Below are 14543 nucleotides of genomic sequence, written 5' to 3'. Positions count from 1 at the left end.
TCTTCAGACCACATTGTCATCGACAAAGGCTGTCACCAAGCCTGGAGAATCAGGATCAGATCAAACAAACCTCACGAAGTTTTGAGTACCTCTATGCTGTTGTCGTCTTCTACATTCACAGCTGCATGTAGCCCACAGCCCACAGTGTGGACACCCTTGGAACATTAGGGTACTGTGTTAACCAAGATGATGAAACTTTGTTGAGACCTACAAGAACAGGATGGTGGTCATGGGACAGAAGAGTAGCTGCAAGACTTTGGGGGAACTTTGGGGCCTTACAGCTTCCAGAACAAGAAAGAGAAGGAATTAGCATTTCCTTTTCTGTATGCCTAAGGGGACATGTTTGAGTCCACCTTTACTGCCAGCTTCTCCTGGGCTCTTTAGTCCCCTCTTAGTCCTGATTACCCTGCCTTACCTTGTAAACTCACTAGACAAGAAGAGATGACCTAGGGGGAGAGGCTCAAGAAAGAAGGGAGCAAATTGCCTGTAGCTTACTGGAGGGGGTAACTGTCCTCAGACTCCCTTACTGACTTTTGAAAGAGTCCCTATCTCCTGTGACAGTCCCTCAGGCTCTCAGCAACGCTCGGCTGAGAACTGCTTATGTGTGGATTAAATGTAACACAGTCAAAAGGTTTGGAATGTTGTCCTGGCTCCGTACCTGTCAGCTATTGTCATTAAATTGAGTGCAGCACATTCTCTTGATTTCCCTCCAAGAAGTGCTTCTCCTCTGGTGGCTTAATGCTGGATGTCCCTGAGGGGTCCATGTCTATCTATTGGGATTAAGAGAGAATATGTGACTAATCAGATTATAGCGGCATCACAAGATCTGAGCACAATAAATCTAGACGGAACCTCGGCGGTTTTCTAGTTTCTACATTGAATTTAGACCATGGCCAAACGAAGGTGAGCAAGGAAGAGCCGTGCTCTTCGATGGTGGTCACAGTTGATGGACCTACCCATGCCTATTGTTCTCCATTTGCAATATCAGACTTGCAGGATCAGCTGAGGTGTGAAGGGAAATGTGTCATAGACCCAAGAGTACTGCTCACCCAGAGAGAACAAAATTACGTCATGTGCAGTAACACGGTCGAATTAGAGTCAACCTGTTAATCAAAATAAGCCGTCAAAGATAAGTCTTGCATGTAAAAAGGTAGGGGAGAGACAAAAGGGGGATGAAAATTTCATTTCCAGTTTAATTGAAGAAAAGGATTATTAGAGATGAGGTAGGGGAGGAGGGAAGGGAGGGGGAGGAGTCATTGAAGAGGGAATATGATTAAAATCTGTTATATGCATGTGAGGTGATGTCACAATGAACCCAGCTTACTTTGTATAATTAGTACCCACTACAACATAAAGGAAAGGAAGGAAACATCTTTGGGGACAATGCGGTGTGGACTTCCGGCTTTGTCCTCAGGCCCTCTGACTTGCCCACCTGCCCTTCCTTCTGGTTTTGCTCACATTGGGTTGAATGCGGGAAGAATCCAGGCCTTATCCTTTAAGTTCATGACTTCCTCTTTCCCAGGGAGAAGCACAGGTCTGGGTGTAAGAGGTTATCTGATTCTGGCTATGAATCTGGTCTGGTGTATGGGACCGCTTGGCAGTGTTTACGTTTTAAGAGAAAAAAGCATTAACTGAGATTATGGGAGAATGTGGTGCATATTTTAGCTTGCAGGTTTTTTTTTTTTCACTCTCTCTGAAATAATATGTCAGAAAGCCAGACGCTGGGGTGTACATAACTGGTAATTCAGCGAGAGCTATCTCCTCTTCCTTGAGTGTTAGGATTTTAAACCAGACAACTGCTGTCCCCACAGAGCTTGCCCCTGACTTGCCTACCTTCCTTTCCTTCTGGTATCAATCACCTTGAGTTGCACCCAGAAAGAATTCAGGCCTTGTTCTTTAAGTTCCTGGTCTCTCTCATATCAAAGCTAAACCCCCCACCCCTGACCCCCGTGTATGGTGCTTTTAGTGGAAACAGAATTGGCTGACAACTGCTCCTGACACAGAACAAAAAGTCCCTGAGAGGGTACCTCGCTGGGACAGCCATCCTAGCACAGCTCTGGGACCCTCCTGCTGAGGTTCAGTCAGGATCTTGCACTTCAGAGAAGCCAGGGTCCCCAAGCCTGGACCTGTTCTATGTCACTGCTGCGTGTGTGACAAACTCTGTGTTTAACTTGGGTGAGCATCAGTAGGTTCTTGAGGCGCCACATTCCGACCTGAACCTGTTCAGAGGGTCCACATGTAAACCCCAGGTCACCCTCACGGCCATTTACACTTTCCCTTGGAGCCAACAGAGTCACTGCCATGTGGACACGAAGGTGCCTGGGGCTGAAAACGAACTATTCATCCACTTACTAACCCGGGAACGGCTACTCTCATGGACAAGGCTAATACCCGGAACTTCCAAACTGAATGGGCCCATTGTACTGCTTGGTGTTTCTCAGAGCATGAGTCTTTCCCAGTTTTGTGAAAACATGGAGATGGGTTTAATTTCAAGAGGATTCTGGAATATCTTTCCCCAGTGTGAGTGATATGCGTCTAATACAGAAAGTTTTTGCCAATACAACCAAAACATACCGCCATGCCACTTCTTTAAGTGAGACCTATAGGATGTGGAAGTCAGAGAGGAAGCTGTTCTAATCGAAACCAGCATTTTCTGAGCCTCTATACCAAAGATTTGATGGGAAATTAACCCCGTGGGTGCTCGGAAGCGGCCATAACTGCTGTTTCCCGTTGTCTAAGTAAGGAAACAGAGGTGCAGAAAGACCAAGAACTTAACCAAGGTTTGCAAGAGGCAGAGGCACAACATGTTGGCGGCTTGCTCTGGGAGCTCAGAGCCTTCAGCCACAGCACATCCTGTGTTTAGCTCAACGATATGAGTTGGGTAGGATCAGGTCTGGAAAGCCAGGATCCTTGATTAGAGTTAAACACATGGTTTTATTTGTTTGTTTTAAGTAACAACAAGTGCTCTGAGGAATCGTCCACTGGCGTGCGGCTTCAAAGAAGGTTCCCGTGTTCAGAGGATTGCTCTAGGCTGCATCCTAAGGTCCCTGGGCTTTACTTTTTGCTTCCTCTCCTCTAAAGTCTAGCACGGATGACACTTTGTTGAAAAAAAAAAAAAAAAAAAAAACGCCAAGAAATGCAGCATAGGGGGCCAAAACGATTCAATGACTAGGAGCGCCTGACACTCTTGCAGAGGACCCAGGCTTAATCCCTGGAGTCTGTATGGTGGCTAACAGCCATCTGAAACTCCAGTTCCAGGGGATCCAACACCCTTTTCTGACCTTCTCCAGCAGTGCACCACGTGCGTGCAGACAAAACACCCATACGCATGAATATAAATAAACAAATACAGATTTAAAAAAGAAATGAGTTTACATCCCTGTGTTCCTTCTTTAGGTCTCCAGCAAGGAAGTGGAAGGTTGCAGATGCCACTGATAATACAATACCTGTGTTGTTTTGCTGGTTTCCCTTAGGGCTCTGTCCTACCTCCTATTCCCTCAGAAGGGCCGCCATTACCAGCATGATGTTCAAATGTTGCACACTGTTGCAAGCATCCCAGAGATAGGATGATCTAACTGGTCATTAACTCCAAAAACTTAGGTTCTTCCCAGGGTCTTGAGTTCCACCCTGCATGAGCTGCCTTTTCTGTTCCCAGTGCTCTGAGCTGGAGGAAGTGAAGTGAGGTCGAGCATACGTGCTAAGGGGCTTCATCTGTGTGACAATGAAACCATATACAGGGTAAGGTGTAAAAATGAGCTCCTTCTGTCAATCGCAGAAGGGAAACGTGCCTTGGGTTAGACCCCAGAGAATTTCCCCATCTCAGTGTGAATCACCATCATCCCTCTTCCCTGCTTTATAAATATCAGAAAGATGCTAGTACGTTGCAGTTCAAAGAGAAGGTGATGAAACTGATTTTTTTAAAAAGAGTTATTAGCTTCAAGTATCAGCAGCATGGTGGAGTCCCAAAGGCAGGGACAGAGGAAAGTCCTAGGAACAGAGGAAATGTCTTGCTCTTAGAAATATTTTGTTGTTGTTCTTGGTTTTTGCTTTGTTTTGGTCCTGACTAATATTCTATAATATTACTTGTTTCATGAGGAACATATAGGCTAGGGATATGGCTTAGATGGTAGAGTGCTTGCCCTTATTATAAATGTAAACAGTGAATTAATCCAGTGGCTGCATTTCTTTACCTTATGCTAATCCCCAGTAACTGCACAGAGAAACCAAGACCCATTTAAAAGTGCACCTCAATAGCTAAGCAATTAAATGATCTATCCTTAGCTTCTATGCTAATCTGGCTGCCTCCCAGCCCCATCCCATGATGCTTCTGTATTGTTATTGATCTGGCTCCTTGGACTTTTATTCTCCCAGCACATCCGCTCTCCTCTCCTCCCTCTCACTGGAGGATGTCCCACACTATTCCCTATTCTGCCAAGACATTGAGTGATCAGCATTTATTGACAAGGCAGAGAATAAATGGTAAGATCTGCTTACACACTTGAGACAGGAGATTCTTGGTATGAGCATTACAGTGCCATGTCCTGATCGAGGGCAGAGAAATCCGCATTTGAATAACACAAGGGTAAACCTTATACAGCACACAAAACATTGTGCCTACGTTCTGTTCTTCTCAAACAAGCTTCAAAAGCATAACTTTGTTTATATCTACAAACCATTTTCTTAGATGTTAGAAATTGCAACAGACTTGGCTGTCAATTCAGACAGAATCGGTCCCTTTTCTAGCTGAGTCTTCAAACTAGAACAAACCTGTTTTCTCCCTGAGTTTAGATCCTTTTTGGTTCTCTCCTCAGGAATGTGCCGATTGCAGCATAAAGATTCTATACCTGTTTGGCTAGATTCAAATCTAAATGCTTCATTTCCATCATTATAAATAATGAATTTATCTAATATCTATCAATCAATCGATTTATCTCTATCATCTATCGACCAATTGATTGATTTATCTTTATCATCTATCAATCAATCAATTTATCTCTTGTCTATCCATCCATCCATCCATCCATCCATCCATCCATCTATCCGTCTATCCGTCTATCTATCTATCCATCTATCTGTATAGTTTTTGGGTCTTTTGAGGCAGGGTTTCCCTGTGTAGCCCTGGCTGTCCTGGCACCCACTCTGTAGACCAGGTTGTCCTTGAACTCAGAAACATCCTGAATCTGCCTCCTGAGTGCTGGGACTGAAAACGTGCACCACCCCGCCTGACTTCTCATAGCTAACTTTTAAAAGAATGATTCCATGTGTTAATTGAGAGCATACGATAGCTTTCTGCGTCTAGCTTATCTCACTTAGCACACTATCTTCCAGGCCCTTCCACATCGTGGCAAATGACAATGATTTCTTTTATTCAAGGCTAAATAAATACTCCTGTCTCTGCCCAACCCTCCCTGTTCTCTGTGTATAGATAGTTGTATACATACACGTATACCCAATTCACCCATTAATGGATATTTAGGCCATCTCCACATATTAGCTATTGCAAATGAAGCTAAATAAAGGTAGGAATGAGGAAACCTTTTCGGATGTGAATTAAGTTCATTTGATTACAGACCCAGAAATACCTCTTCTCAGTCACTTGGAAGTTCTATTTTTAACTCTGTTGAGAGCTACCATTATATTTTCAACAGTCTCTGCGCTAATCCGAATTCCCGGCCACAGTAGGCAAGACTCCTTTTCCTTTGTGCCTTCATCAATGTTACTTACTTTGTTGTCTCTGGTAATAGCCGTTCAAACATGTGTGAGGTGCTACCCCGCGGTGGCTTTGATTTGTTTTAACTTCAGTTCATACATGTTCATTGATGATATATGAAGATGTACTCGGGTTTAGTGTATAATCTTGTGCTTGTGACCTCATTGAACTCACTCATCAACCCTAAGAATTTCAAGGATGTTCTTTGTGGAATCTGACCTCATGTGGGCACTTGTGCCATCTGAAGATGGAGATGGCTTTGTTTCTTCCTTTTCAGTCCCTGTGTCTTACCCAACTTTTCTCTTTTCTCTTTTCCTTTCTTGTCTCATTGCACTGGATGGTGCCTGCAGCACTATGTTGATTTTGAGTAGTGGGTTTAGGCACTGTGCTCTTGTTCCTATTTATTGGATGAAATGTTTTCATTACTTATATTCGGTCCAAATGTCCCAGTGAAAATGCAGGGATGGCAAAATGAATTTAAAAATACGAGCCAACCATACGCCTTCTCACAGTAACTCATTTCACTATAATGACAGAGGAAGGTTGAAAGTACAAAGAACAATGCATATCATGAAAATTATAGTCAGAGGAACATGCCAGTGTCTGGATAGTTATTAAATAAAATACAAGGGAAGATATCAGAGACAGATACAAGTTTTAAGAATGGGTCCACCAAAAGGACATAATAGTCTACTGTGGTTGCATTTCCAAATGTCTTGAGATTTTCTTCTTACCTGTGTTAATTGATTTCTAGTTTATTTCTACTGTGGTCAGAGAAAACTCTCTGTATGATGTGAGTTCTTTTACATTAATCAAGTTTTGTTTTTGTTTTGGGGGATACGTGTATGTATGGGTCCTAGGATACAATCTATCTTGCTATTTGTTCTGTAGGAACAAACTATTGCTGTTACTACTATTGCTGGCACTAGTATGGCCCAAGAAGTCCAGGCTTCTACTCAGCTTTGCCTGTCGTTGCCTGGGTGTGGAATGGGATGGGAGTGGGTAGAACAGACAGAGAGGTTCTATACTGCAGTGAAGATCAAGTCTTTTCTAGTAGGTGGGGCTGTGGTGTTTGACTGGAATAGAGGAATTACTGTTTAGAATAACCTGTTTTACTAGACTGCTCTTTTCTTGGCCTTCAAGGCTATTTCCTATGCCTGTGCATTGTCCATGTCTTCTTTCTTTAGTTCTCCACTCTGAGTACAAGAATCCAAAGGTCCAGGACACCCACCATTGTCGGTTTTTTGTGTTTCTGCTTGATTTGCTGTGCTCTCTACCTTTTAGGGCGGTCTTAACAATCATGTTAACGTCAAATGACACTTGCTGTTCTTGCTGTCATCTTCCTAGCTGCCCAGTTATTTTTCCCTTTTTATAAGTCCCCAAATCAGACAGAACAACACCACCCCTTCGGTCTCATTGATAAAAAGGTGAAGCTATAATGTTACTTAAATTACTGTGGGTTTGTTAAACGCCACCTCTCCAACCTCCCTATTCTCCACTTCCAGGAAGCAGGACTTACTTATGACACCTGTTTATCTGCTGTGGTTTGCTTTGGAACTGTGGGCCTGGGTCCAGAATGTCAAATATCTTTGGGAACTGTGGTGTGGGCAGAGACTAAGGATCAAGTTCAGGGTTCCCAAGCAAAGTTAGGCATGGCTGTCAAGAATCAAGTGTTGGGATATGAATGGCTTCAAGCAGAAGACCCTGCTTTAGTTACCAGGGCTAAACCTATCATGGGGTAGCACAGACTCAGCCACTTGAGCAACAACAACAACAAAAAAAAACCATAAAAACAAAAACATTTTTCCACAGTTGTAGAGGCTACCCGTCTCAGACTAAGATGTTGACAAATGTGGAAACTGGAAGCTTCATTCACTTCTACTGAGGCCTCTCTCCTTGGCTTGGAGAGGTGGTTGTCTCCTTCTGGGGCACTCCAGAGGTCTGCCTGATTGTGATATTCGAGTGTCAATATGAGGGTGGCACAATTTGGTCTACAACAGTCCTCAAATGGGCACAAAAAGAGGTAAAGGAACAAGGGGAGACTGAGCTTCCATGGAGACTTTAAGACAGCCAGGCTAGTAGAGGTACTCATGATTTCTCTGTGTAGTCTTTCCAGATTATTCTAGTATGGTGTATGATTCCTGCTTTTCTCCCTAGGGATCCTGACATTGCCTGATTCATTTCCTTTTTTTTTTTTTTTTTTTCTTTCTTTTTTTTTTTTTTCTTTTTTTTTTTCTTTATTTTTTTAATTTCCTTTTTTTATTCCTGGTTTTTTTTTTTCATTTCTTTCTCCTTTTGCCTGTATTTTTCATGATGTATTTTTGTGACTTTTTTTTTTTTTTTATTAACTTGAATATTTCTTATATACATTTCAGTGTTATTCCCTTTCCGGTTTCGGGCAAACATCCCCCCCTCCCTTCCTTATGGGTGTTCCCTCCCCACCTCCCCCATTGCCGCCCTCCCCACAACAGTCTAGTTCACTGGGGTTCAGTCTTAGCAGGACCCAGGGCTTCCCCCCCTTCCACTGGTGCTCTTACTAGGATATTCATTGCTACCTATGAGGGTCAGAGTCCAGGGTCAGTCCATGTATAGTCTTTAGGTAGTGGCTTAGTCCTGGAAGCTCTGGTTTGCTTGGCATTGTTGTACATATGGGGTCTCAAGCCCCTTCAAGCTCTTCCAGTTCTTTCTCTGATTCCTTCAACGGGGTCCTATTCTCAGTTCAGTGGATTGCTGCTGGCATTCGCCTCTGTATTTGCTGTATTCTGGCTGTGTCTCTCAGGAGCGATCTACACTTCTGCACTTCTTTGCTTCATCCATCTTGTCTAATTGGGTGGCTGTATATATATGGGCCACATGTGGGGCAGGCTCTGAATGGGTATTCCTTCAGTCTCTGTTTTAATCTTTGCCTCTCTCTTCCTGCCAAGGGTATTCTTGTTCCCCTTTAAAGAAGGAGTGAAGCATTCACATTTTGATCATCCGTCTTGAGTTTCATTTGTTCTAGGCATCTAGGGTAATTCAGGCATTTGGGCTAATAGCCACTTATCAATGAGTGCATACCATGTATGTCTTTCTGTGATTGGTTAGCTCACTCAGGATGATATTTTCCAGTTCCAACCATTTGCCTACAAATTTCATAAACTTCGTTGTTTTTGATAGCTGAGTAATATTCCATTGTGTAGATGTACCACATTTTCTGTATCCATTCCTCTGTTGAAGGGCATCTGGGTTCTTTCCAGCTTCTGGCTATTATAAATAAGGCTGCTATGAACATAGTGGAGCACGTGTCTTTTTATATGTTGGGGCATCTTTTGGGTATATGCCCAAGAGAGGTATAGCTGGATCCTCAGGCAGTTTAATGTCCAATTTTCTGAGGAACCTCCAGACTGATTTCCAGAATGGTTGTACCAGTCTGCAATCCCACCAACAATGGAGGAGTGTTCCTCTTTCTCCACATCCTCGCCAGCATTTGCTGTCACCTGCGTTTTTGATCTTAGCCCTTCTCACTGGTGTGAGGTGAAATCTCAGGGTTGTTTTGATTTGCATTTCCCTTATGACTAAAGATGTTGAACATTTCTTTAGGTGTTTCTCAGCCATTCGCATTCCTCAGCTGTGAATTCTTTGTTTAGCTCTGAACCCCATTTTTTTAATAGGGTTATTTGTCTCCCTCTTGGTCTAACTTTTGAGTTCTTTTGTATATTTTGGATATAAGGCCTCTATCTGTTGTAGGATTGGTAAAGATCTTTTCCCAATCTGTTGGTTGCCGTTTTGTCCCAACCACAGTGTCCTTTGCCTTACAGAAGCTTTGCAGTTTTATGAGATCCCATTTGTTCGATTCTTGATCTTAGAGCATAAGCCATTGGTGTTTTGTTCAGGAAATTTTTCCAGTGCCCATGTGTTCCAGATGCTTCCTAGTTTTTTTCTTCTATTAGTTTGAGTGTGTCTGGTTTGATGTGGAGGTCCTTGATCCACTTGGACTTAAGCTTTGTACAGGGTGATAAGCATGGATCGATCTGCATTCTTCTACATGTTGACCTCCAGTTGAACCAGCACCATTTGCTGAAAATGCTATCTTTTTTTTCCATTGGATGGATTTGGCCTTTGTCAAAATCAAGTGACCATAGGTGTGTGGGTTCATTTCTGGGTCTTCAATTTCTTTCCATTGGTCTATCTGTCTGTCTCTGTACCAATACCATGCAGTTTTTATCACTATTGCTCTGTAATACTGCTTGAGTTCAGGGATAGTGATTCCCCTGAAGTCCTTTTTATTGTTGAGGATAGTTTTAGCTATCCTGGGTTTTTGTTATTCCAGATGAATTTGCAAATTGTTCTGTCTAACTCTTTTGAAGAATTGGATTGGTATTTTGATGGGGATTGCATTGAATCTGTAGATCGCTTTTTTTGGTAAAATGGCCATTTTTACTATATTAATCCTGCCAATCCATGAGCATGGGAGATCTTTCCACCTTCTAAGGTCTTCTTCAATTTCTTTCTTCAGTGTCTTGAAGTTCTTATTGTACAGATCTTTTACATGCTTGGTTAAAGTCACACCGAGGTATTTTATATTATTTGGGTCTATTATGAAGGGTGTCGTTTCCCTAATTTCTTTCTCCGCTAGTTTCTCTTTTTGTGTAGAGGAAGGCTACTGATTTATTTGAGTTAATTTTTATACCCAGCCACTTTGCTGAAGTTGTTTATCAGCTTTAGTAGTTCTCTGGTGGAACTTTTGGGATCACTTAAATATACTATCATATCATCTGCAAATAGTGATATTTTGACTTCTTCTTTTCCATCTGTATCCCCTTGACCTCCTTTGTTGTCTGATTGCTCTGGCTAGAACTTCAAGAACTATATTGAATAAGTAGGAGAGAGTGGGCAACCTTGTCCAGTCCCTGATTTTTAGTGGGATTGCTTCAAGTTTCTCTCCATTTAGTTTAATGTTAGCCACTGGTTTGCTGTATATGGCTTTTTTACTATGTTTAGGTATGGGCCTTGAATTCTATTCTTTCCAGGATTTTTTTATCATGAAGGGGTGTTGAATTTTGTCAAATGCTTTCTCAGCATCTAATGAAATGATCATGTGGTTTTGTTCTTTCAGTTTGTTTATATAATGGATCACGTTGATGGTTTTCCAGATATTAAACCATCCTGCATGCCTGGGATGAAGCCTACTTGATCATGGTGGATGATTGTTTTGATGTGCTCTTGGATTAGGTTTGCCAGAATTTTGTTGAGTATTTTTGTGTCAATGTTCATAAGGGAAATTGGTCTGAAGTTCTCTTTCTTTGTTGGGTCTTTGTGTGGTTTAGGTATAAGAGTAATTGTGGCTTCATAGAAGGAATTCGGTAGTGCTCCATCTGTTTCAATTTTGTGGAATAGTTTGGATAATATTGGTATGAGGTCTTCTATGAAGGTCTGATAGAATTCTGCACTAAACCCGTCTGGACCTGGGCTCTTTTTGGTTGGGAGACCTTTAATGACTGCTTCTATTTCCTTAGGAGTTATGGGGTTGTTTAACTGGTTTATCTGTTCCTGATTTAACTTCGGTACCTGGTATCTGTCTAGGAAATTGTCCATTTCCTGTAGATTTTCAAGTTTTGTTGAATATAGGCTTTTTTATAGTAAGATCTGATGATTTTTAATTTCCTCTGAATCTGTAGTTATAAACCTACTTTTAATTGATATATATTACATAAAATATATCCATCTAAAGAATGCTATATATTATATATAATTTATGTATTTTTATTTTAAAGTTTTTACTCTTTTTTTCCCATTAATTAACCTATTTATTTTCTTTACATCTCCCTCTGAGCTTCCCCTCCATCCTTTCCTCCCAGTCCCTCCTTCTCCCCTCCCCTCCCTTTATGGACCCCTTCCTTTCTCCTTGGAGAAGGGGAGACCTCCCATGGATATCAACCTGCCTTGGCATGTCAAGTTATAGTAGCTCTGAGCAAGGCCATCTCTTTCTCGGTCAGGTTCCTTTTTATCATTGGTTCTGTGGACTTCAGTCCTGCCTATTACAGATCTGCAATGTCTAATTATATCATGAAATCAATTGGAGGTGCAGTTTTGAAAAAAAAATCCCTTCTTAAAAATGAACTGATTGGGGTTGGGGATTTAGCTCAGTGGTAGAGCGCTTGCCTAGCAAGCGCAAGGCCCTGGGTTTGGTCCCCAGCTCCGAAAAAAAGAAAAAAGAAAAAAAAAAAATGAACTGATTGGACTCTCACTCCCAGAACCTGGATCACAACAGCAAACATTTGCGGTCCCCTGGCCACCACATCTGCCCCTGCAAATGCCAAAGATGATACCCGAAAGCCAGTATCCATCAGAACAGAGATTTCAGCGACAGCTATTTGAGCCCAGCCATCCCTTCCCTCCTCAGTCAGGAGTTCCTGGAGATAATCTTCGCAGCTACCACAGGCAGATGTCAGAGCCCGTTGTCCGAGCAGCTCTGCCACCCCGTCAGCGATTCAAGCAGGAATACCATGACCCACTCTATGAACATGGGGTCCCTGGGAAGCCTGGTCCCCTGGCACATGGCTTCCAGTCACCCATGGGAATCAAGCAAGGGCCCCGACATTACTGTGCTGACTCAGAAGTGCCTAACTACCAGTCATCCTACATGAGAGGCGGGTATTTCTCCAGCAACCATGAAGGATTCACATATAAAGAGGACCCCGGTTTATACTTTGATGACACTCGCGTGGTGCCCGAAAGACTGGAAGGCAAAGTCAAACAGGAGCCCACCGCGTATCAAGAGGGACCCCCTTATCAGAGGCGAGGCTCTCTGTAGCTGTGGCAGTTTCTTGTCACCCTTCTGGTGACCCAGCCAACATCTGCTTCATCGCCTGGACTGACTGAGGGTTGAAATTTATGCTCATAGAACCGGAAGAGGTTGCTCGGCATTGGGGTAATTCAGAAGAACCGGCCAGCCACGGACTATGACAAGCTGAGCCGTTCTCTCCACTATTACAATGAAAAAGGCTCCATGCAGAAGGTGACTGGGGAACGGTACATCTACAGATTTGTCTGTGACCCGGATGTACTTTTCTCCATGGCCTTTCCGGATAATCAGCGCCCGTTCTTGAAGGCAGAGTCAGAATGCCCGGTCAATGAGGAATACACCCTGCCACTGACTCACTTTGAAGACAACCAGACTTACCTCCTGGACATGGGTCGCTGCAGCAGCCTCCCCTAGGCTGAAGGCTTTGCTTGCTAAGTTTCTGAATGGCTAAGTAGCCAAACCCTCGAGCTAGCAGTCCTCATTCAGGCAAACAAGGGCAGTGGTTTTGTTTGTGTTCTTGACTGTTCCTAAAGCTTGCCCTTTGAATATTATGTGGAGAACCCAAGCTATTTCTGGATTTGACACCCTTAAAGACCTTGGCCTAGGGAGTGGGAACAGCGAGAGACAGAAACCCACCACATGGCTGGTGATTCTGATTTAATTCCTGGGAAGACATAGAAGTGGGATCTCCATGCCATCATGGACAACATGTGCAGAGCTGTATAGCAGCGTGTTCAGGGTAGCGCCCATGAAAAGGGACTGGAATATATGACTATCCACATTGATCATAGACTACCAAATGCCTTCACACAGGAGGACCTGACTTTCTTTGGAAAGAGACTGCACACTCATAGGAAAGTCGATAAGGCTGGCTTGGGGAGGCTCAAACCACTGAGACTTGAAATTTGAAAAACTCCTTTGTAGCTCATTCTGAAGTCTTTCCCTGTGGTTCAGAACTGGGGAGGCCAGGAAAGAGAGCTGTTACTCACTCCCTAGTTCTGAGACGGCTGCTCCTCTTGGGCCTTCCAGCCTAGAGGTCAACATAAGTAAATCAAGTCCCCCTCTTCCCAGTCACACAGCTGAGTGCAGAAGGCTTGTTTTACAGAGATGATTAACATGACAGTATTTTGTTTTGCTTTGGTTTGGGGGAACATTTTGCTTTTTTGGTGGTTGTTTTGGGGAAAAACAGTTTCTATAAACTGTAGTTTTGATATTAAAGCCAAAAAAAAAAAAAAAAAACCAACAAAACAACCAACCAAACAAAAAAACCAACCAAAAACCAAACCAAAACAAAACAAAACAAAAAAAAAAACGAACAACAACACCTTTTTGGTAATTGCACTGCACCCCTTAGGTGGGGTGGTACCTTAGAAGATGCTGCAGCCTGAGGGGCTTTGCTGGGCCTCCCCTATCGCCACTTAGAGGCCTTCCTGGTGCTTTCTGCACCAACCTGTTGAGACGTTTAACATGATTTGTACATTTTGAAGTGTGCAGGGCATCCTGGACACAACTTAGAGTTCTATGCGTCTAGTTCTCCATGCTTGCTAACTCTCCTTCTCTGGGAAGCAGCTGTACATACTACATACATGTCATGTCCATGTACACACTACATACATGTCATGTCCATGTACACACTACATACATGGCATGTCCATGCACATACTACATACATGGCATGCCTGTGTACATACGACATACATGTCATGTCCATGTACACACTACATGCATGTCGTGCCCATGTACATACTATATGCATGTCATGCCCATGTACATACTATATGCATGTCATGCCCATGTACATACTACATACATGTCATGTCCGTTTCACAACTGGTCACCTAGTGGGAACCCAGGCACCTGCCTCGCTTTCCTATCTTAGTTTTGGACTTTCTACCCTGCACAGTGTCTGAAACTTACCTGTCACTTACAGGTAAAACAGTGCTAGCTAGCATTCTGGCTTCCTGCTGCTTTTTCTTTTTTAATTTTTTTAAATTCTGATTGCTGTATTATATTGGGAATGTTCTAAACAGCCAAACTAGAGCTGTATAA

At 42.9% G+C, this 14543-nt stretch overlaps 1 pseudogene; it reads left to right on the top strand.

Annotated features, from left to right (window-relative positions):
* Positions 1 to 889: 889 nt before the first annotated feature.
* Positions 890 to 12929, top strand: LOC116893582 (annotated as a pseudogene).
* The last annotated feature ends 1614 nt before the right edge of the window (positions 12930 to 14543 follow it).

Source organism: Rattus rattus, chromosome 2, assembly GCF_011064425.1.
Source record: "Rattus rattus isolate New Zealand chromosome 2, Rrattus_CSIRO_v1, whole genome shotgun sequence".
Taxonomy (NCBI): Eukaryota; Metazoa; Chordata; class Mammalia; order Rodentia; family Muridae; genus Rattus; species Rattus rattus.
The sequence above is the reverse complement of the archived record's forward strand: the minus strand, read 5'-3'. Positions and strand labels throughout refer to the sequence as shown.